Source organism: Amphiura filiformis, chromosome 11 (assembly GCF_039555335.1).
Source record: "Amphiura filiformis chromosome 11, Afil_fr2py, whole genome shotgun sequence".
Lineage (NCBI taxonomy): Eukaryota > Metazoa > Echinodermata > Ophiuroidea > Amphilepidida > Amphiuridae > Amphiura > Amphiura filiformis.
The window spans coordinates 21,866,184-21,890,521 of record NC_092638.1 but is presented as its reverse complement, the minus strand read 5'-3'; the positions used below and the strand labels follow the sequence as shown (position 1 = coordinate 21,890,521).

General features: G+C 36.4%; 1 protein-coding gene across 1 annotated transcript in view; it reads right to left on the bottom strand.

The window, feature by feature from the left end:
• The window catches only part of LOC140164557 (uncharacterized), a 335,764-nt gene extending 318,756 nt beyond the window's left edge, over positions 1-17,008 (bottom strand). The window contains exon 1 of the mRNA XM_072187860.1: positions 16,996-17,008. The gene's annotated coding sequence lies outside the window, so the exon portion shown is untranslated. The remainder of the gene's footprint in view (positions 1-16,995) is intronic.
• Between the last annotated feature and the right edge of the window lie 7,330 nt (positions 17,009-24,338).

Genomic DNA, 24,338 nt, shown 5'->3' with positions numbered 1-24,338 from the left:
CATACAGGCTGAGATAAGGTGCATGTCTGTATAATAATGGTAAAGTGCATTTATTATTAAGCACCTTATTATAGTGACCATCACCATCTTTTTAAAATTCAACATTGCATTACACATTGTACACACTTAGCAAAGGTTCTAAGTAGAACCTAAAAAGGTTCTTGGTCCTGTATGTAGAAGCATTTAAAATATTTAGAATGGTTTTACAAAGAACTAAAATGGTTCTTAAAAGGCTAGAAATAACCATTTTAGACCTAGAAAAGGTTCTGGAAAGGTTAGAAAGAATCGCTTTAGTGTTCGTTGAGTTTCAAGAACTCTTTTATGTTGAGGGTTCTACATACAGGACATCTAGAGCCATGAAACCTTTCTAAGAGTCTATCAGGTCCACTTTTTTCTGTAAAAAAAACATTGAAAATTAGCAGTATTTAAAGGGAAAATTAACAAAATGTCCACTTTTTTCAGTAGAAATGTTGAAATCAGACCTTTCTGAAGAAAAAATTCACAGAAGGTCCACTTGCATTTGTGGGTATGGGCCTAGTATCTTGCAAGACAACCAGTGACAGCATTATGCAATTCATATTCAATTTATTTTTCCTTGATTGCTCTGGGGCTTGATTTTTACCATAAACTCAAAATGAAAAAATCTTATCATATCATGTTTTGTATGTTTACTATATCATATTAAACTAAGGATGATATATTCTTAAAATATCAAACAAAATCAGTGGGCATATGAGGCAGGATTCCGGTGACCCCCAGATTACGCATGGTACGGTAGAAACCCTCTTGCTTCAATTACTGATAAGCCTCATTAACAAAGTAATTAGAAGATATAATTGGTAGATGACACCTCGGATGTCCCTGGTGTCATCGGTGACAATGTTTGCATCGCTATGGTATGAGTGACAGGTGTCTGCTATGTGACGAAATCACAGGGTTTTATTTGATATCCAATGATGGGCAAATTTCATAAATAATATGAAGAATATCCTTTAAATTTTTTTTATTTCACAAATGAAAAATGACCCTCTTTTTGTATTTTGTGAATCGCGTTTCTTCAGCAGATATCACCCCATATATCGCTAAATTTCTGATGAGCACAAGTACTGTATCCGTGGATATACGAAGTGTGCGAGCCAGGACTATACACCTTTACTAACATAGAATTTATACTGATATTCATGCGCGTAACACCACATTTAAGTTAAAAATAATCCAGAAATTTATGTTGCCAATTTATGTACTGTGAAAATGAAAATTGTTGTGTACATTTATTTTCAAACTGTTCATGTTCCAAGCAGAGTTAAAATGGGCTATTCCGGTTTGAATCGACACTCCCCCTGTGGAAGATTTTGGAAACATGTTCCATCTAGGGGGAGTGAGTATTTCAAATTGGAGCTACCCAATTGTCTATTCTATTTGAAACTCTTACTCCCTCTATGGAAAACAAATATATCTCTCGGTTCCCATCTTGCGTATTTTAAGCGCGAGCCCCCCGGTAAAAGCAGGGGCCGCCAAACGAAGGGCGGCGAAAGAAGAAGGCGGCAAAATGAAGGGCGGAAGGAAGAAGAAGGGCAAAAACTAAATAGCAAAGAAAAAAGGGCGGTAAAAATTTGAAAAAGTATAAAAAATTGTGAAAAATTGAAAAACTGGTTGCTTTTAGGGCGCTAGCGCCTATAATCCTTTTTTTTTTTTTTTTTTCTTCTTCACTTTTTCAAACCACCGAAAAAAAAAAATGGGTCAACCTTTTCAGGCTGTTGAGGAAGGGGCGACAAAATTGAATTTTCTTCAGCCCCCGGGGTAGGAGCGCCACAGTACGCCACTGGTTCCAAAGGCAAAATGTTTAGATTTTTCACAATGCCCTCCAAATAACTGATGCGCAGTTATTAACCTAATTAGAACATTTTGACTAAAACCAAAATGTGTTTAAAACATTTTTGTGTTTGCTGGGTAGGTCAATGTAAGAAACCTTAGAATTGCGACTTTAAAATTGAGTGAAACAGTTTAAAATTGACAACACACAAAAAATAAATCATGCGAAAATGTCCACTTAAACTATAATTTTGATCCAAGAACAAATAAAGGTAGTATACTAAAGTAAAAGATTATACCACACACGCATGTACATTTTTGACTTCCTATAGCACATTTCCTATTTCGTACATGATATATCATTCTTCATGAATGTTGAAGAAAAAAAATCTTTCAAATTAGGCCAAGCTAATATAGACACTAACAAATGGGCCCAGCGGATATCCCCCACATGTTGTGTGGTTAAGTATAGCTCTAGATTCAACAAGACTTTTTCCTCATTTTTTTTTTTTGCTTTCCTCTATCTATAACAATGATATATGAATAGCATAGTTTCTTTATTATTTTGACAGAAAATTAGTTATGATGTTAACTTGAGAAGGCAAAATGAAAAATTATATTTTGACATTATATTTCTTATGGGTGCAATTATTCCTGGAATGGGAATTGGGACTCTACATTCAATTCTCACAAGAATCGTTTTTACAACAATTTTAGGGGGAAATTGTTCCATACATATGTGATGAAAAATAACCTTAATCAGAGCAAATGACCTCATATGTATATTTGAGTCATAATTCATAATTTTACATGAATAAATGTGATTTTATGACTTTTTCATGATTAGTGTAAGTTTTTGCATGTTTTTTAGATTAGTGTAATGTTACCATGGGGACAAAATGGTTGATTGCTACAAACTTTGATTTAGTTTTGATTTCTGCCATTTTGTCAAAAGAACCCGCAAAACAGCCCAAAATCGGATAATCAGTGATAATTATGTATTTATGTCAATTGTTTCAATTATTAGAGAATTGATCAGTGAAACAGGTTAATTTTTCTGCATGAATGACTTGGTATTAATACCCATAGGGCATTGGGCTATTCCATTTTAAATCCATCCCCTGTGGAAGATTTTGGAAATATCTTCCAGGGGGGTATGAATCTTTAATGGAATAAACACATTAGGCAGCTCCATTTGAATTTTATACACCCTCTGAGAAAGATTCTCATTGAATTGCCAAATGTTCAAAGGACAGCTATTAATTGCACTTACCCAATTCTGACACAAAGTGTGCACAAACTTGCAATTTTAGGATAATTGAGGCTCTCTTCCCTTCTTTCTCTCTCTCATTTTGAAAGGAGTTTTTTTATAGTTTTAGTTTACATAAAAAAATATTGGTACATAAAAATGATCACGAAACTTGGCTATTATTCCTGTTCGTAAGGCCTGCGTAAGTAGAGTCCAAGAAACAACACCCAGCTAGCGCCCAGCTAACTTAACCATCTTACTATTTACCTTGCTCCATCTGATAGCCACGCACACGCACGCTAGAGCCAGATGGTGACGGCAAACAAAGCTACATCAACGAGCCACTCTGGAGTGCGTTCGACCGTCACAAATACCCCTCATTTATGTCCCAAGTCAACCGTGTACAACTTGAAGGAAGAAAACTTGAAACAACCTCAAGAGATTTTGTCCTGCCCAGAGGATATAATTATGCTAGACCACAATGCATTGCTCTATTTTACAGTAATTTTAGACTATTCACTACTATGATGTTTGTGGAGACGAGAAGTCATCATTATTTACTGTACATACTGAGCTTTACTTGGTTTGAGTCATTTTGCAACTCGACAAGAATATTATGCTAGTCTTAACCCTAACCCTACCCGAGGTTTTTTGGCTATCGGAAGGGAAAGAAGGAACGAAAAAGGAGAGAAGATGAAGAAGAAAGTCACTTGGCACCCCGGGATTCGAACCTCGGACCCCTCGCATGCCACGCAGAAGATCCCCAGCATGTAGCTACACAGGTGACGTTGGCCCGCCAGCGATTCCCTGGGTATATATGACTTGGTCTGATTAAGGTCATCAAGTCCCGTGGAATCCATGCACGCAGAGCGGTTTTAATAGTGAGCTTTAGTGAGTCCTAGTTCTGTTAGGGTTAAGAAGGCATATAGGGAAAATATGCATGGTCACTAACCCTAACCCTACCCGAGGTTTTTCGGCTATCGGAAGGGAAAGAAGGAACGAAAAAGGAGAGAAGATGAAGAGGAAAGTCACTTGGCACACCCGGGATTCGAACCGCGGACCCCGCGCATGCCACGCAGAAGATCCCCAGCATGTAGCTACACAGGTGGCGTTGGCCCGCCAACGATTCCCTGGGTATATATGACTTGGTCTGATTGCGTCATCAAGTCCCGTGGAATCCATGCACGCAGAGCGGTTTTAATAGTGAGCTTTAGTGAGTCCTAGTTCTGTTAGGGTTAATGTGGTTTTGAAAACAATGAGCATTTTTTCATTATGATGATCTGAGGTTCATTTGCTGTTTTTGTTTTTTCTTTGAATATCCTTCTTTTAATTAATCTTCCACCTGTGGAAGCATGCATCAATCCGTCTTGAAACGTGGGTGGGGGCAGTCGGCCTGAATTGTCAAAAAGTAGCTTAAAAGAACAAAAAAATAGGTAAATTTGCCAAAAGGCCCAGGATTGACACCCAAATGTGGAAGCAGGGGGTTGAAAGACAGATTACTTATATTTCTGATGAGTGGGGAATGAGATAAAATTATTGTTTGCAAATTTGATCCATAGTTGTTCATTTTCAAAATTAAATTGTTAGCCAACTAAGTTTTTTTTTATTGATTTAATTATTAAAAGTAAATTTATTTTGGGTAGTAAGTAATGATTTGAGTTGGTAAATACAGAATATTACAACTATTTTCCCATTTCCATGCATAAGGAACAACTTTACAAACCCTGTAGGGGAGTGGACTTTAATTTTTTAATGAATGAATATAAAATTGATTTGTTGATTTGTACCTTTGACTGAAAACTTGATTCTTCAAGTCCCAGTCCTTGATAGCATAGACAAGAGAGAGTCAATCACAATTTTAAAATTGTGTTTAAATTAATTTGTTTCCAGTGAAAAAAAGGAGACGCAATTTCAATTTTAATTTTTAAAAATTGTACACATTTAAAATTCAATGTTTGAGCTTTCACCATTACATATTTTTTAAAGGCTACTCACCAGGGTCTTAGCTAGAAATTGAGGGTTGCCCGTCATATGAATAAAATTGCATGTCCTAATTTGACCTTTAAAACATTTACCAGACCGTTTATAGCCCATTGGGGGGTTCAAAGAGTTCAAATATGTGCTGATATGGCCTTGTTCTACAAATTGGGTCTACTAAAAGGTCAATTAGCTTCTCAAAACATACAATTTATAATATAGCATCTGTCAAAGGCATTAATTTTGCCCGTCCCAGGAGCAAACTGGCCGTCTAAAATGACGGCCAGACGGGTGGCTAGCTAAGACCCTGCTACTCACTCAATTTGAGCTGTGCCAACACATTCATAGTTTTGTGGGAATGGGTCACAAATCCTGACCCTGCTATATGATAATGCCATTCATTTTCTTTTAAGAACAAGTATTAAGAAATATGGTTCAAGCATGCATCAGTTATGTAATTACCCTAATTATTTCTGATTATTCCTTTTAATTTGTCTTTGGTTATTCCTCCATGTAATTTTGCTCGAAATTAAGGTTAGGGTTGGGTTTGGGTTAGAGTTATGGTAAAAATTAGGGTTTGGGTTAGGATTTAATAGCTTACACAAAATAATTACATGAAGGATCGACCAATCATTTGTTCGTTGCAAAGATTGATTGTTTAAAATGCAATGCATGCTTGAACCATATTTTGTAGTTGTTCTCAAAATTACAAAAAATGAGTTAGGCAATTATCGCAGCAGGGTGACAAAATAGTATTTTTGGGGCGCCCTCTACGGAGGCGTCCCACAATATTGGCATGTACTTGTGAGTAGCTTCTAATTTCAGTCTTACTAGATTTACTCCGCAATTGTTGTGCTATTTTGCTAAAATTATGCCCTTGCTCAGAAATAAATCCACAATATGCTTGGATTTTATTTTATTATTGTTTTCTGTTATGCACAGGATAAAATGGTGTGCGTATATTCTTTGTTTAAAAGACAAAATTAATGGATTTGTAAAACACCAAATAAATCGAGACCTTTGACCTTTGTAACCACTTTGACCTTTGTAACCAGTTTACCGCCTCTTAGAACCCGATAGACGGTGACCAACACTTTGGATTACAATAGCCTAATCTGAATGGCATAGTCCAATAAGCTCAAATAAACAATCATAGTGCAAAACTTGACCTAACTTGCAGAGTATGAGTTTTTGTACCCAAAGTTTCAAAGTCAGGCATCTTATCAAGATCAAGATAGTGATAGTGACATAACAATTAACACGCTTATCTTACCAAGGTCTTATCTATCTGCATGGGGTAATTGGAAATTATGGTGTAGCCTATTTGTTTTAAGGATGAAACAACTGGCTCCTTTTGCATGGAAATTAGAACAAATTACTATACAAGCTGTATCCAAAAGTTTGGTACCCAGCAGTTTTGATAGTAATTGAAAAGCCTGGTTCTTCCAAATGCAATATCGGGTCCCCTTAAAATGATAAAATGATCAGACCATAAATCTTTTGTGACTGTTTATGACATTAATCAACAAATTATGCGGATCCTAGATGTGTCGAGGATGTTATGTTTATGAACAAAACGTTACGTTTGTATTTTCAACATTGTTAATCATTGCTACGTGTATGTTAACAAATGAAAGTTCTGTAATTATTTTAATTCTTCAATGCTAAGTTAGTAAGTATTCTTTTGGATATCATCAAATTGTAAATCTCTAGTCAGATTTTCAGTGTGTTAACAACTATGTATCAAAGATGTTACGTTCATGTACAAAACATTAACGTTCTTATCTTGTAAACATTGTATACCCATATAGCTACTTTTGAAGAATGAATGTTCTGTAATTGTCTTTTATCCTTCATCTCTATTAGATTTTCAGTGTATTAGCAAGTAGATGATGTATATGTATCACAGACGTTATGATGTATATGTATCACAGGCGTTATACATTCATAAAAACTTTTCTTTTGGTCAACATAGGGGTAGATCCTCTTCTATACTATCCATCATATACCCCCTGCATAACGAAATTCAACAATATTCAATATCCAAAGCAATATCATCACTACAATATGCCCCAAAATTGAACTCCCCACCCCACATAATCGCAAATTGACACGACAGCTTCATTCCAATTCAATTTATTTCATCCAAAACGGTCCTGTGATACACCTTCCCCAATCAAACACATTTGTCTTGCATTTGATCATCTTCTACTCTTCCCTAGAAAAAAATCATTATGATACCAAATCCCGGGACCAAATCTAAACACCATGCCATGGAATTCACCATATCACGTCCAAGCTCACATAATTTGGGCGCCCCATTCCTTTTTTAAAGGAATTTTTATTAGTTTAGAAGTTAATAACCTGTTCTTTGAAAAAAGGTAAATAAAATACTGTCACAATTTATTTCTCCGCTGCATACTGTTTATGCAATGCATTGTGGGTAGGCCTGTAATCCCTCTCTTAAGTCGTGTCAGTGAAGTGGCTACTCCTAGCCATCGATAATACTACAGAAACATGAGTGGCTTGATCATGTTACGAGTATAAGGTAAACACGTACGACAATGGTCGGGATGAGTCGATCAACGACCGCTTGACACACGGCTAGGCTGGGCAGGAGTTCTGGCTGTACACTTGCTACCGTGCCGTAGACGGTGCAATCAGCTGTTGTTTGTAGCAATTGAGTTTCATAATTGAAACTCTAACTGTCGGATCCGATCCCATTAGTGTTGTAATTGCAGGCGAATTACAAGCACTTTGCTGTGTTTGGTAATAAGCTTCAAATAAAATTGAATGGATTTAGACAAATATGATATTTAAAAGAAATACAAATTAATGGGGTGTTTATTTATTCAAGTTAAGTACTGTATGATTTTTGTGATTTTACTAGTGTGTTTTCCATGTATGAATCAATTATTAAATAATGCTTCTGTGAAACAAACAAATATAGAGATATGACGTTAATTAGGAAATAAATCTCAAATATAATAACTACAAGGTTATTATTCCAAGTTCAATTATGCTTGAGATCTCTCTTATTGCTAGCGATTGTAGGTAATATTTATTGTTGAATCGATCAATTTTAAAACAAAGCAAGGAGATGTATAATCTTATCCTTTTTTGATTGTTTCATATCTGATATTACATATGGAATATGTAACATTTAAAGAAGTTTATCTGATAATCTTCATGTGATGTTTTCTGATAATATAATTGGAATTGTATATCTCTATGTTATTGGGCTTTTATCTTCTTTGTAAAGGACACAAATATATCAGGTCATTGTCACAATAAGGGCGTCTGGGACTCTGGGAGTCTTGACCATAGAAGTTTTTTTGTGAAAAAAAGGTGTTTTTTTACAATTTTCCCAACAAATTCATGAACTTTTCTTATGAGAAACTGAAGATATAAAAGAAATTTTGCAAAATACCATTTCCTGCATGTTTCCTCCGTCTGGTCGTACCTGGCTGAATGTTCTGATATTTCGGATTAAAATGCAGTATTTTAAGTCTGTCAGACATGTACATGTCAAATAAAGTAGGGTTTACCTTCGATTTGTCTTTGGTGAAAATTTTGTGGCCAGTAAGTGTTTTACATACAAACAAGTACTTCACATTATACTTTTGTTACTTGAAAAAATAAAGATATAAGAAAAAAAAACTTTTCTCGACCGACCGACCCAACTTCAGAAAGTGATCTATGGACAAGCAAGCACTTCATTTTGTTTTGGCCCAATGCGGACATAGTAAATATAACTTGTTTATTTCCTTTATGCAGAAGCTGTGCGTGGGACAGAGAAATGCAGGAGTTCAAAATGCATGGCCCCATGTATGTTTGGGGTAGGGGGTGTGTGTGTGAGGTGGGGTGGCTTGTTATTTTGGGTGTTTTCTTCCTCCCCCCATCAAAAAGTACAGAGAATGAAAAAAGAAAGAAAAAAAACAGTACCATCCTAACAAGAGCTAAAATGAAAATTATTAAATTAATAATTTATTATTAAGTTTATTTCGCTTACCGGGAGCGCTTTCGAGGAACTTCCTCGTCATCAGCTGATGTTGTTAGCTCTGATGTTTTCTTGGAAACGGCTAAGGAGGGGCAGGAAACTTCCGACTTCGGTGACATCATCAAGTGTGATGTCACCTGATCAGGTTGGTCCTTAGCCGTTTCCAAGAAAACATCAGAGCTAACAACATCGGCTGATGACGATGAAGTTCCTCGAAAGCGCTCCCGGTACGCGAAATAAACAAGTAGTGTTGAAGTTTAATTTAATAATTTTCATTGTTATTACCACTACGTATGAATCTGCAATTCTATATAAGAGCTAAAATGTTTTAAGGTTAGTAACTAATTTTAACCAGGCCCGTACGCAGATTTGGAAAAGTATACAAAAAGTCCCAAAATGTCAGAATTTTCAAGCGTATCAAGCAGGTTTTTTGCGCTTTTTTGGACAAAAAAAGTCCAAATTTTGTCCACTTTTCACAAAATTGCCCCCCACCCCCCTTGGAAAAAAGTCCACTTTTTTCAAAATCACCACCCCCAAATGAAATCCTGCATACAGCTAAATGCCTATTCAAGTCAAAACTCATACTCCCACTGTGGAAGACATAAGCTAAATCTTCCACAGGGATAGTGTGGATTTTACATGGAATGGCATAATTAGTAGATAAATGTTGTGATATGCATGTTGTAAACTTTCAATATGATCCAGTCCAATGCTCCATTTGAATTTCAGGGGGGGGGGGGGCAAAATCAACAAATTTTGTGCAAAACTGCTGTAAAAAGTGGCAATTTTAGTAATTTTTGGTTTTTACGAGGGTGGGGTGGGGACAGGGGCAAGAGTTATGACCCCCCCGTGGCGCCGCCACTGCTCACAACTGGGACAAGGTAAATGATGAATGAGATGCAAACGGAGTGAAATATGTATGTATTTACTCACACAAAAGTTCTGCCTTCTTGAAATGAAGGAATCAGACAAGTATTATGTACCTCATGTACACAGTCCTTGCCACTTCAAATTTAGCGGAATCTTGCAATTATGTTAAACAAAACGCAAATTCGATTCCTGTAAGTTATGCATATTTTGTTTTGGGGAGCAATTTTACAAAACAAATTTTTGTATTACCGAGAAGTAGGTCATCTTGACTAAAGGATGTTTTTCATCAATTATTCAAAAACAAAAAAAAGCGTTTCTCTAAGTATGCCAAATGTGACAATGTAACCAGGCCCAATCAACAACCAAGTATATCGCTAAACAATAGTAATCCCATGAATAGCTGGGACATGCCTTCAAACATATCTACCGTGTTTGTTTAGTATTGTTGACACATCTCACACGATCCATATCCCATTAAATATATGTTTGATTGCCCCTTTTTTGTTCCTTCGTTCCGATTACCTAGGAATTTATGCCATTGTATTAATCACCCAACAAAAGAAAACCGGTATCAGCTTCCTTGAGAGGAGTCGCAGGATGCAAGTAGCAACTTGCATGCATCCGACGAAGATGATATAAGCGACAAACGTTGTTTTAGGCATTTGGTATCTAGGGGGTGTGCTTGACTCTTAGTTGTTACTACGGTTTTTGAAAAGGAAACATTTCCTCGTTTTTGATCGGGAAGAAAGGGGAGAAACAACATCCATGGGGCAGTTATAGACCGGGCCTAGTCATACCACCTGCCGCCTACCATGGCATGCTTCCTATGGTTTAAGGGGAAGGGAGAAGTGTCTATTGCATAAGGTAATATGCAGGGATAAGAACGAAACTAAGTGTTTATTATGCATTGAGAGTGCACTTTATTATAGTTCATTAGAATGAACATACACTGATCCAATATCAGGCTTGAATTAATTGGCAGTTTTAGTAGAATTGAGAGAAATTATTATTAAAAAGTTGAGAAGTGAATGCAGCTAATTTTTAAAACTTGATTCTGAGTTTTCCCCATCACATATTTTCAGATAACAAACACGGTAGTATGTGAAGCGAATTAAGATTGCATTACAAGTAAAAAAGTACACAAATTTGGGTTTCTGAACGCAAAAACACACCTTTTAACTTCAATCTTTTGATTAATTTGAAGCAAAGAGTTAAACTCATAAGATATTAAATGAGGATGAAGATAATACATATTCAGGGATAAAATGGGATGGCAAAGAGTAAAGTGTCATTAAAATGACAATAATTAATTAAAATGTGGGCATGAGTTTTAAGATGAGATGAGAAACTCCCTTAAGGGGCCTTATAAGATGTGCAGATTTTTGTCAGTTATTCCATTCTTTCCTTCCTTCCTTCCTTTTCTTTCTTCCTTCTGTCCCTCCCTCCTTCCTCACCCAAGAGAGAGTAAGACTTCTCAGGGGGAGCAGCCTCCTTTGGCTATGACACTGATTGAACTACATTATTGTTGCTATATCATAACCATACTACCAGAAACAAACTTTCCATGATAGCATTTCAAACTCATGTATCTACCTTTTAGGTTCTATCTTCTTGAATTTAGGAGGTGACTGTTCATCATCAGCATGCTTGGTATTGGAGTACGGTAACCACAGTGATATCCCATCTTCACTGTTTGTCTCCATAATTGAAACAGGTGATAATTACATACAAGATGTTGAGTAAAAATAACAAGCATTTTATGAGCTAATGACTCCCAACTTTGAGAATTAGAATTTGTCACTATTTGGTAGACAGAACCTGCTGGGATATTCCAATTGAAATCCTTACACCACCTATGGAAGACATGACCTTAATATTCCACACAGGGAGTGTGGAGTTCAAATGGGGCTACCCGAATGGGTGACTCCATTTGATATCTGCACCCCCTGTGTGGGAGATTAAGATCATATTTTCCATAGGGGGTGGATGGATTTTAACTGGAATAGCCCATTTGGTTGACAGAACATGCTGTTAATGTTGTTATGTTATAGGGCTTTGCCTTATGAGTGATTCCATTTGAAATCTGCACCCCCTGTGTGGGAGATTAAGATCATATTTTCCATAGGGGGTGTATGTATTTCAACTGGAATAGCCCATTTGGTTGACAGAACATGCTGTTAATGTTGTGATGTTACAGGCGGGGTTACAGGGCTTTGCTTTATGAAGAATGTTGAGTTGTTCTAATGATATGATTGTTATCTGGATGATTAATTTGTCTTTTGCATGAATTTGAGAAGTGTGATGGGACGAAAAAGAGTTTTAAACATGCACGGATCCTGAATCTCTGGAACATGTATAAGGCCAAGTAAAACAAATTGAAGTCTTGCAAAAAGACACAAATCTATTGTCTTTGGGGGAAAAGTTGTTGTTTTGGAAAAGACAAAAAAATATCCTCATCCTCCTTTTTGAAAACAGTTAGGACGAGAAAGTAATAAATTATATACTTGGCCTAAGTTTGCCAAAAAAATTGATAACATTAATTAATATAATTAATATGACTGAAGATTAAAGGAAAGGAAGAATATGCAAATAAGGCAAGATTTGGTAATTATCAAGACATGGGTTTTCATTTCTCACTAGTACACTTAACTGAAATGTGTCAGTTCAAATTCTTGAAAAATGTTTTCATTTTAGGGTCTTGATGAAACAAACAAATTAATTATTAAATATTGCCAGCAAAAACTGAACCCTTTCGCAAGTGTGGTGGTGACAGATCTCTGTATATCCCTTTCATTTTGTAATGAAAAATCTTTAGGCTACATATTTTTGTTCATTTCAAATGAATTTCATTTGGATGATTTAAGCAACAGTAAAAACTGATGGGTACCAAAACTGCAGCCAGGGAGGTGCTGCAGGGGTGTGGTGCACACCCATACGGCCCCCACCCATACGGCCCCCAAAATGCCAATCTGAGTAAAAGGGTCCACTTTTTTTGTAAAAATATTTGACAAAAATTCACAAAAGATCGGTACAAAAAATTTAAATTTGCCCTTTTTGTGTAGGAAAAATTTCACTTTTGAGCACACTGCATCCCCAAATAACCTGATGGGTAGCAATTAGTACAGTCAGATGCATGTTGTATATAACTCTAGCATAAACCAGACACCTAGCATGATGCTCCCCTGAGCATCACCTCAACTTAACTTGGCATCTGCCATCCATGCTCACCCCACATCACACTTGCCCCTACAAACTTTGCAGTGTTTCCTGAGTCAAGAAAGAGAACCCTGTGGGTTGAAAAATAGTCTATAAGATGATCTCCCGGGTTAGATATTGGGTTTATTCCAGTTGAAATCCATATACCCCCTATGGCAGACTTGACCTTAATCTCCCACACAGGGGGTGTAATTTCCAACTGGAGTCCTCATTCAGTTAATCCCATTTGAAATTCACACTCCCTATGTAGAAGATTAAGGACATATTTTCCATCTAGGGGGTGTATGGATTTAAACTGGAATATAGCCTATTCTGTGGCTTCTTGAATACTTTTCATACTGACATAAAATATGTTGCACTTTCATAAAGCTACACTAAATTGAAGGTAAAAATATTTTTGAATAACACAATGTAAAAATGTAAAAAAACTGATAAGGATAATAGGCGCTACTAACATAAAAACACATACTTTTTATGTGCAATTGTCAATTTTTCATCATTTTCGTTACAATTCTCCTCATTTTTCTGTCACCCTGGGTGGAAAATAGTCTATCGTTAACCCAATTTTTTTTTTTCAACAACGCCTTCCGTCTACCGACGGCCTTACATGAACCGACGCCCATGACAAGCGGGGGGGAACCGGCCCCCCTGGCCCCCCACTGGCTACGCCACTGAACACAACAGTTTTCAAAGTCTGTATTTCATGCTGTTTATTTCTCAACTGAAGAAAGTTGGTAAGGTGCATTGTTGGTACAATAACCTAAATTTGTATTATGAAACTTAGTCTTGTGAATTTTTTTTTCTTCATTTTTTTCTCACAAAGGCTGGTTTTGATAGTTCAATACATTAATGAAAAAAAACAATATCTTAAACTAAAAGTTGAACAAAAAATTGAAAGATTGCTTTCTACCAATACCATAAATGATAAGTTATAGGCCTACAAAATATTTTAATACAATATATCTCTCAGTCAGTGTCCATTAGTCTCCAAATTCAAGCCTCTGAAGTTGTGCTCCATACATCCAGGGCACTTTTTCACATTGATCTATCAGTGAAGTGCCACTATGTAAAAATAAATGCAGAAATTTACATAACATTATTTTGTACTCTGTTAAGGGATCTAAAATTAAGCGTTTATTATTTGACAGTATTTTTGTGGGACATGAGAGCACCTCAGACCTATCGAATTGCATTCTGAATACTGAAGCATGTCTTTCTGATATCAAATAATTTTCTTTTTTTTAAATCACAATATAATACAAATTTTATGACAAATTATAAAAATTTGATATTTTTCAAATTTTGATATATAACAGTCCTCGAAGTAAATTATATAAATCTAATGATATGTTCTTAAAGTGTATGTAGGTGGGATGAAAAGCCGACGATCAATTGAAAATTTTGACCTTTTGTATTGAAGATATGGATTTTTTCCCCAAAAGACCTAATTTTTTTGGTGTTTTGGGGGAAAAAATCCATATCTTCAATAATGAAAGGTCAAAATTTTCAATTGATCGTCGGCTTTTCATCCCACCTACATACACTTTAAGTATAAATCATCAGATTTATAAAGTTTACTTCAAGTACTGTTAAATATCAAAAATATCAATTTTAATGATTTGCCATAAAATGTGTATTAAATTGCTAATTTCAAAAATCAAAATTATTTGATATCAGAATGACATTCTTCATATTCAGAATGCAATTCGATATGTCTGATGTGCTCTAATGTCCCAAAATAAATACTGTCCAAACGTTCATACCCCAGCCCTTAACTTTGCCAGTTGTTAAAGCAAGTGTGAGTAACTCACAAGTTTCATGGCAAGTTTGTCAACAGTTTGCAACTATTTTCTCCAGTAATACTGGGCCAGTAGAAATCTGCCATGTCTACTGCAATTTAGACTGGTAGTGGGAGAGTGCTACAAAAGTTTGATTCCAGACACTCATATGGCTTCATATTGTAGTCAAAGTTTCGCTTGAAGCAGTACCCTAAAATCATATTGAATACAAGAAAACATTTCTAGCGAGTGTCTGTTATTTATTCAACACAATATATCTATGTATAAGCAGGCCCGTCGGAACCACTACGGCCGGTACGGCCATGGCCGTACCACTTTTCAGCCAAAAAAACAAAACAAAAAAAACATGAAAAACCGGGAACAACTATGTATTATGATATTTAGTCCCACTTTAGGAGCTTGCATATTATGCTTGATATTTAAATAGCAGTGTTGTAGTTATCGAGACCAGGACTCGGTCTCGGATATCAAGGTCTCGGTCTTGATCTTGGTCTCGGACCTCAAAAGTCTCGGCCTCAAACTTTTTTTGGGCCCAAATAGGGTAAGGTTTTTTTATGTTAGGTTTTTTTGTTAGGTTTTTATTTGTTCAATGGAAAGAATATTTTCATTGAATGGAACAGTCCATATTTCACCCCATGAAAATATTCTTACCATTGTAGGCCTACTCATAAACATTCAATATTAATATTTATATTATATTGATAACTTTATGACTTCTGTGATTTTTGAATGGTTGATTTTACTTCTTTTTTTTTTGGAGGTGTGACTTACAAATTAAGTATCATGTGTACTACAATCGAGTCTTATCATGAATTGGTAACATGTTTTATGGTTGATCCAGGATTTAATTTTGAATGTCCTAGTTTAGAAGTCTAGTCCTATTAACTTACTGTTGAAATTGTACTTTTCATTTTCAAAAGTGCTTGGGCTTCCAGGGGGCTTCGCCCCCTTGAACCCCCATGAGGGGCTCTGCCCTTCATACTACTGGGCCGTACCACTTTTAATTTGCTTCCGACGGGCCTGTGTATAAGGCTTAGGTAGGTAGGTAGGCTGTGACAAGCACTAAGTTTAAAGAAAAGGATAGTCTAGATATTCAATTCAATTTTTTTCAGTAACATTCTCACATGGTACAAACGGACTTCCGGTAGAAAATCCCCAGGATCTACTAACTGCCCTATTGGGCTATTCCATTTAAAAACCACACTACCCCTGTGGAAGATTTGTGAAATATCTTTCACAGGGGAGTATGAATTTCAAATAGAATGAACACATTGGACAGCTCCATTTGAATTTCATACGCCCTCTGAGAAAGATTCAACCTCAATCTTCACCAGGGGGGGGGGTGAGTTTCATATGGATCTGCCTAAGGTGTTCATTCCATTTGAAATTCATACTCCCCCTGTGGAAGATATTTCCAAAATCTTCCACAGGGGTAGTGTGGACTTAAAGTGGAATAGCCCATTGTGGAAGACAATGCATAAGGAAAAGTTTTGGTATTTCAAATGAGTTCATGCATTTCACAAAAGTTTTGATAGTGGCATTCAGTCATTTTAGATTGTGCCAGGGCCGTAGCAACCGGGGCGGCCGGGGATGCCATGGCCGCCCCACTTTTTGAGATTTTTGTTATGTTTTTCTTTATTTCTTTATATTAATTTGGGCATATATTTGTATTTTAGCCGCCCCACATTTGTGATGGCCGCCCCACATTTTTCAACCTTTCTACGGCCCTGGATTGTGCTAAACCTTAATTGGAAGCAAGAGGTTAAACTCATAAGATATTGAATGAGGATGAAGATAAAACATACACCCCACACACTTGCCTCCACCCCACACACACCTTCCTGCACCCCCCCACACACACACACACATCATCCACCCTACCCCTGACATAGAGGGCAAATTACACCCCCCCCCCCCATACATTTTTCAGGGATAAAATGAGGACAGCAAAGAGTAAAGTATCATCAAAATAACTAAAAATGGACCAAATTTGTCAAATGGGGACGAAACCGTTGCTTTGCCCCCTCACACTAAAATCCTGGCTACGCCACTGCCCCCCCTCCACACTCCACACACACTCACTATGCATGTAAGATATGTATAGAAAACAGACTGTGCACACACCCCCACCCACAAACACATTTTATTGAAATTTGTTATCAACCTTCTAAAGATCAAACAAACTAATAGATTCCCATTAACCCTACTAAAAATATCCCCACAGCTGTCACTTACAATTAGGTGTGTCAAAAGGCTACAAAATAAGGACAAATTTTTTCACTATACAACATTTTATCGTCAAAATAAACACTTTGTAAAATGCCTTTATCACACTTAGCCCCACAACAATGCGAACAAGAAGAATAGAAGACTTCCTATTCCGTCGGGAGATAAAGTGCCCCCTTCTTGAAGGATGGCGCTTCTACCAACCAATTACGGATACAATTGCGAGAAGAACACTTCCGAGACGTTTCCTGGAGCTAAATCCGCTACGCAGCATCTCGGTCGTTTGCTATCCACAACCCTCCAGGGGAGTTTCGGATCTATTGTTACGGTTGACTCTGACGATATCAAATTCTTGGCCTGATGTTTGCTGTTTTTTGACTCCATCTTTCTGTGCACACACAGAGAGAATGCATGCATGCAGGCAGTCAGCGTTTACTGTACACATAAGCACACGGCCCAAAGGTGGATTTAAGCTGTACCCATAATGCCCTGCAGAATGGGGGTATATTTTGGAGAGAGAATCTTCAAATATGTCAAAATGAACAAAATATTTAACTTTTACACCTTATTGAGCAGCTCTTGCAAAATTAAAATGTGCACATATCTTTTGCATATTACAGGCCTATGACCAGAAGTGCAACATTGTGAATTTAAAAAAATCGGACAGGCATGTCTGGATATTTTCACCTTTTACCAAACTTTTAATTGTATACAAGATACATGCCAAATGTTTTATATTATTACATTAACACTTTTGACAAGTTGGAGTCTCAAAACAAACACTAGTGTCAAAAAGTAAAAACCATCTCTAAGACCAAAAAAATTCATAAAAATCTGATGTCTATAACCATTATTCAACATGAAAAATAAAATGGCAAAATTTAGTATAATTAATAAATAATGTTTTTTAAAGTTTGTGGAAGTAACTAAGAATGATATTGAGGTTTACAATATTTTTTGGATATGACCACACTGCTGCATGCACTCTTCTCATTTCGAGACCTCTCATGCATATTATGTGTTTTTCACCATTTCCAATATTTAACCCTTTCTCCCATTTGCTGGAGGAAAGTGTTTTTTACACTGTCTAATTGTTGAAAACTTTGTGGGAAACTTAAAATCTCTGTAGATTTTTAACCTTAACACCATTTCTTGCAAATTTGGAGCACATGACTGATTGCTTTTATTTAAAATGTTTTAGAACCTTCATATATATAACTAGATATTTAAACCTTTCTGGCAAAATTTGTGCAGGGTGCGCACTTTTAACAATGTTACAAACATTTTGTGCTTGCGGAGTTCCTAATTATTCCAAAGTATCATCCCTGTATACCAAATTAGTTTGAAGGTTCAGAGTTTACATTATGAAGGGAGCCCCAGCTTTCTTCCCTCGGCCCATGGCATTGTGGGATACCATCAACTCACCATCCCCATACAGTCAGGATGCCTTGCAAGCAGCCAACAGCATGCAGCACAGCCCGCACTCTCCCTGGAATGAATATCTATGCATATTCATAACAATCTGCTGGGCTGTTATTTTTTGCCGTTAAATGGGCAACTTGTAAGCCTATAAAAGCATGCATTGTTGGTTCAAGTGCTTCTACTTCATACAGCACTCAACGTATCGGATACGCAAACTTCAGTGATTAGTGTTACAAATTGTCTGTCGTTTTGTCACTAATACCATGTTTTTGCATCCTTTTTTTCTAAAATTGGTTGAATTGCACAAAATTGGCTGAATTGCCCGGGCTGAATTGTACATTTGTAGGATAAGAGTTGTTGAACTCAACATATTGATTACAAGTGGCCTTAACTCACTGCATGTATAACGTGTGTCGACTGCAGGCGACAAGTGTAAAAATTTTTAAATTTTAAAAATTTCAGAATTGTACATGTTTATGACCATATTTGGAATCAGCATGAAAAATGCATTAAAATGAGTACAAACAAGCCTAGTATTGGTTCAGTGGTTCTTAAGATAGCTCTTGATATTTTGAGAAACTATTTCAAAACTTTTTATGTTGAAACCTATGTAAGCCTATGAAAGCATGCATTGTTGGTTCAAGTGCTTCTGCTTCATACAGCACTCAACGTATCGGATACACAAACTTCAGTGATTAGTGTTACAAATTGTCTGTCGTTTTGTCACTAATACCATGTTTTTGCATCTTTTTTTCTCTAAAATTGGTTGAATTGCACAAAATTGGCTGAATTGTACATGACTTTGTGTAGGATAAGAGTTGTTGAACTCAACATATCGATTACAAGTGGCCTTAACTCTCTCCAAACGTGTGTCGACTGCAGACGACAAGTTTTTAAAAAAATAAAAACTTCAGAATTGTTCATTTTTGTCACCATATTTGGAATCAGCATGAAAAGTGCATTAAAATGAGTACAAACAAGTCTAGTATCATGGTTCAGTGGTTCTTAAGATAGCTCTTGATATTTGGAGAAAATATCTCAAAATTTGGACTTTTTATGTTGAAGCCTATGGCCGGCATGCAGAGCATTAATATTCCTTGTTATTTTTTGTGCTATTTCCCTTGACACTAATGCAAACCTGTACAATGTTTTTGATTTTCCTGTCATTTTTCCCTGATGAATGTTTTTGAATTGCTTTTCAAACAATTGTTTTTTGTTGAACATGAGTGACCAGAATACATCAGCCACACAAATGCCAATTATTGCTACATTTGCTATTCCACAGTTCCCGTATTTGCGACTTGTTCAAAATACACTTTTTTATTAATTTTGCTTGCAAAGCTGACTAAGTGCACTTTGAAATGTGAAAGTTGCAGTGATTTTACACAAAGTTGAAATCTCTATTAGGAGTATCATGAGTATAGCAAGGACTTCATCAGAACTAATAAATTGGGTGTGATTGGGGTGTTGATGGTGAGAGAAGATAGCATGATATTTGTAATGGCATTCTCAATGGAATGGGGTTAGAACCCCTGTCCTCCAGCTGGGTGCAGTCACACTGAGTTTGGGGAATTTGAGATTTTTGCACCATTTTCTCCATAGTTGGGGATCTATGCATGTATCTGATCATTTGGATCTTGATATTAAAAGTTATAAGTATAATACCGTAAAATTCCGTCTACAAGCATATGCCTCTAAACAAGGTTTTTTTGACACGAGAGACAAGAGGCAGACACTCTAAACAAAAACGTTATTTGGAGTTTGAACAACTATATTACTGATAAAGGCGGCTGTACAAACATGTATATTTGTAAGACCAATCTATTGCGATGTTTTTGAGAAGGGTATTGGCCTTTCTTATCTTTCGTTAAAAAAAACCCTCGTTTAGAGGCATATATGCTTCTAGACGGAATTCTACGGTAGGCTTTCTCGACAGGAATTCATAATAAGTTATAGTATTTCTATGAGTACGCAGCGCCGGTGGTTATCACAGGACCGGTGCAGCCGTCCCCTGTGAGATCAAGAGTTGTTGAGCTTTTGATAGATGTGCCTCTGTCTGACTTCATCAGTCCTGATGAAGTCAGATACACATCATCTACTCTCTAAATGTAAATACAGCATAGCTGAGGGTTGCAGCTTTTCCTGTAAGAAGTCTTTCCCGCACTCTTAACCCGTAAATGAAAAATTTGGAAGTGAATTATGTGAAATTCTGCATTGAATGTCTGAAGAGCTAATATTGGACTAAAAAAATTACTCAATATGGGGGTAATATCACTTTAAGTTGGTATTTGTGTGTTAACATACAGATGCATGTCCTTCTAAAGGCTGCAGTGCAAGAAATTAACGTGTCAAAGCATGTCTCTCTAAATGTAAAAGAGTGAAAAACTACTCTGAATTTCAGAGTGAATTTAAGTTAGCTCTAAAAGAGTGGGTTTTAGCTCTAAAAGAGTGAAAACAGTACACATAATTTCACTCGCGATTTCGAGTGAGCCTCACACGCTCAAAAGTGGCGCAAAATCTCACTCTTTCTTGGAGTGAACTGTCAGCCAATCAGAAGCGCCGAAAATCGGCCGATGTTTGTTGAACTTGTGTAACAAAATGGCGAACAGTGTGTGAATGAATGGCGCGAAAAAAGCGGATTTGATGAAGAAATAGACAGCATACTCAATAGTGATTACATTTATGTGTAGGTCATAACTCGTAGCAAGTATACACTTGGTCTGGAGACAACGGCGGCAGTAAGCTTAAGTCATATGTGATCAGTTTGTTACCGGCCCAGTGCCGGTTACATGTACGCATATGTAAGCTTATGTAGGTTACGCCGCATCACGCTTCTCCAGACTGTGACCGTAAACATGGTATATGCCAAGTGTTATGTCCTACACCTAAGTGTACTCACCATTGAACAGTTTGACTATTAGCTTCACTAAATCCATAGTTTTTCATCATTCATCCCACACTGAAGTTCGACACATTGTGTATGTGCTTAGGACAGCATTCAAGCTTTGACTTGCGTTTGGCGGACAGAATGGAGGAAAATTTAAGTGAAAGATATCCTACTTAAAGGAACTTTTTCTAGGGTGAAATTTTGTGTAGAACCTGAATCTGACATAAAAAATGCATAATTATCAAGTTGAAAATTTTCCCCATAGCACTGTACAGGCATATTTCTGCCGAAATCATCAAATTTGAGCAACAATTTTTGTTAAAAAAATAAGTCCTTCAAAATGGAGATACTTAGGGCTAAACAAAAAACATGTTGCTCTAGAGAAAGGTATTGGTTAGAGCAACATGTTCTCTGTTTAGCCTTACACCTCCCAGTTTTGAAGGACTTATTTTTTTAACAAAATCCATTACTTTTTTCACACCCTCAAAATCTTAGGGGTGGGGGTAGCATATTGCAAGTTATTTTCTTTTCTGTAAATCTAGCTTACTTATTTGTTATATCACCATTTAGCTATTGAAATACTGAGCAAAAAGACACTTAAAACATCCCTATAGCTCATACCATTGTGGAGATATGGCATTTTCAAATCGAAAATGAGGCAAATATTATACTTTTTTCCAAATCAATTGTCACCCAAACCTTTGAGTTTCTACCCCTGCTACGAAAATAATGAAATATATGGATCCCATTCAATGCTTTTAATATCACAATTGTACCCTTGTTACACAATTAGCATAGAAAATTAGGCACTATTTGATAGTTTTCATGTTCATACACTCACAGGAAATTAGCAAGTCAAAATTTTTGTCACCCCAAAACGGCCATTTTCAGCCAAAATTGGACAAAAAATTAAATTTTTCTCAAAATCAGTGAAAAATAAGGGGTTTTAAGTGTCAAAATCTGAAAATATGTGACATTTTACCCCTAATAACATTTAAGTAATCAAGAATTTTGACTGTTTTCACCCCTAAATACTTTTTTCACGGTTTGTCCGCCAAACGTAAGTCAAAGCTTTAGACCAGTTCAATATTCCTAGACCGGGCCCTACCCTAACCTGGGGCCTAGCCTCACAACAATTTAAAGCACATAGTAGCTGTTATGAACTGCTGTGATATTCTTGTATATAAAATAGGCCTAAATGAATAAATACATTTTTTTCACTCATTCTTGAGAGTGAGCTTGCTTCACTCTAAAAGAGTTGTCACTCAGATGGCTCTTTGAAAGAGTGAGATTTCACTCTTTTTGAGTGATTTTTCACTCTTTCACATTTAGAGAGTAATGTGGATCGGCTGCACCGGTACTGTGATAACCGACAGCATTCTCATAGAAATACTAAAACTTCTTAAAAGTTTTACAAATTCATAGGCTATCACCATTTATTTACTTTTGTTTATTTTATTTTCTGTATATTTATTTTCTTAATTCCTTGTGTCTCTGAGAACCGATCTCTCTATTATCACTCTCAAAGCAATGGTAAATATTGTGATCTGAGCAACCCACTTGAGACCAAAAAGTCTGCTAAATTCACAATTTCTCTATCAGAAAGATAGCTGCTACTGAATTAAAGATGAAGAAAATAATTATTGTTTGCACACTTCTTTCTTGTTTAACCTTTATCATTTTGATTTCATTTGCGCCAGTATTTGACAACAATTAGAAAGTCAGGTCAACCAAATATTTTCCAACCAAAGTTGGCCAAACTTAACCAAATGTCAATGAAACCTAGGCCTTTTGCTGCATTAAAGATTGAAAATGCAAATAATTGCTAGTTATTTGACCATTGACCATGTTGACATTTTATTTTCTTGAAACCAGTATTTGTTAATTGGTCAGACAGAGCAAAAGTTTTGATCATAAATGAGTGGAGCTCTTGCCATGCAGTAATCAGTCCAGCCAGACTGCCCGGTACAACTTTGGCATGTTCGGTAGCATGTTGCCTGCGCAGAATGAGGATAAATTGAGTTACAAATGTGTCACCTTTCCTTTGCAATTTATTAGTGTTTATTAGTAAACTTTTTCCAAACAATTTTGCCACCAACTGAGCCAAGTAAAGAGAAAATAATGACTAGCCCACTTTTCTATGTTTGCTTCAGCATCATGGTTCATGCATGTGTTTTTGAAATGTTTAGAGCTTTTAATTCTGAAAGTTCCCAAAATTGATTGGAACTTCACACATTTCAAAAGTGTGCAATGAACTTTTGGAGTTCACAAGATAACTAGCTGTGTTTGCAACATATGATAGAGCCTTAGAATATAACATGCACAGCTTAACCCTGTGGAGCTGTGGAAGGAAATCGATAATATCAAAGTTGAGATGTCATTTTGGTCCACTTTTATGGTACACTTTTGTGTAAAAAACCTTTTTAGGATTTTACATTTTCCAAAAACTATAAATGTCTTACTCACAGATGGAATATATGAATACCCAATTCAAATTGTTATTCAAAATAACATCCAAAATAAAATAATATTCGGTACTGAGATTTTACAATGAACTTCCATCTCTCCAGTGGAAACTAAACACCACAGTTGTCTAAAAATACAATGTATGAAACCCAATCGGAGCAGATCAAGAACGAAAGGCTGAGTTTAGCACACAGCAGAAATGCAAAATAAAAAAAAATCAACCTTCCGCCTTATGCCATTTCTACATACTATATGCCCTGCAGGTTTAGCACAGAATTAATGGCTCAATTCATCACGTGTTAATTACCAAGACCCTACCAAACCAACACCCGACTAAAAGACCCTTTTGTGAAGATGCCTAACGCAGGCCTGCCCACATTTGTCTTCCGTAATAATGGCCGTCAAGAGACACAT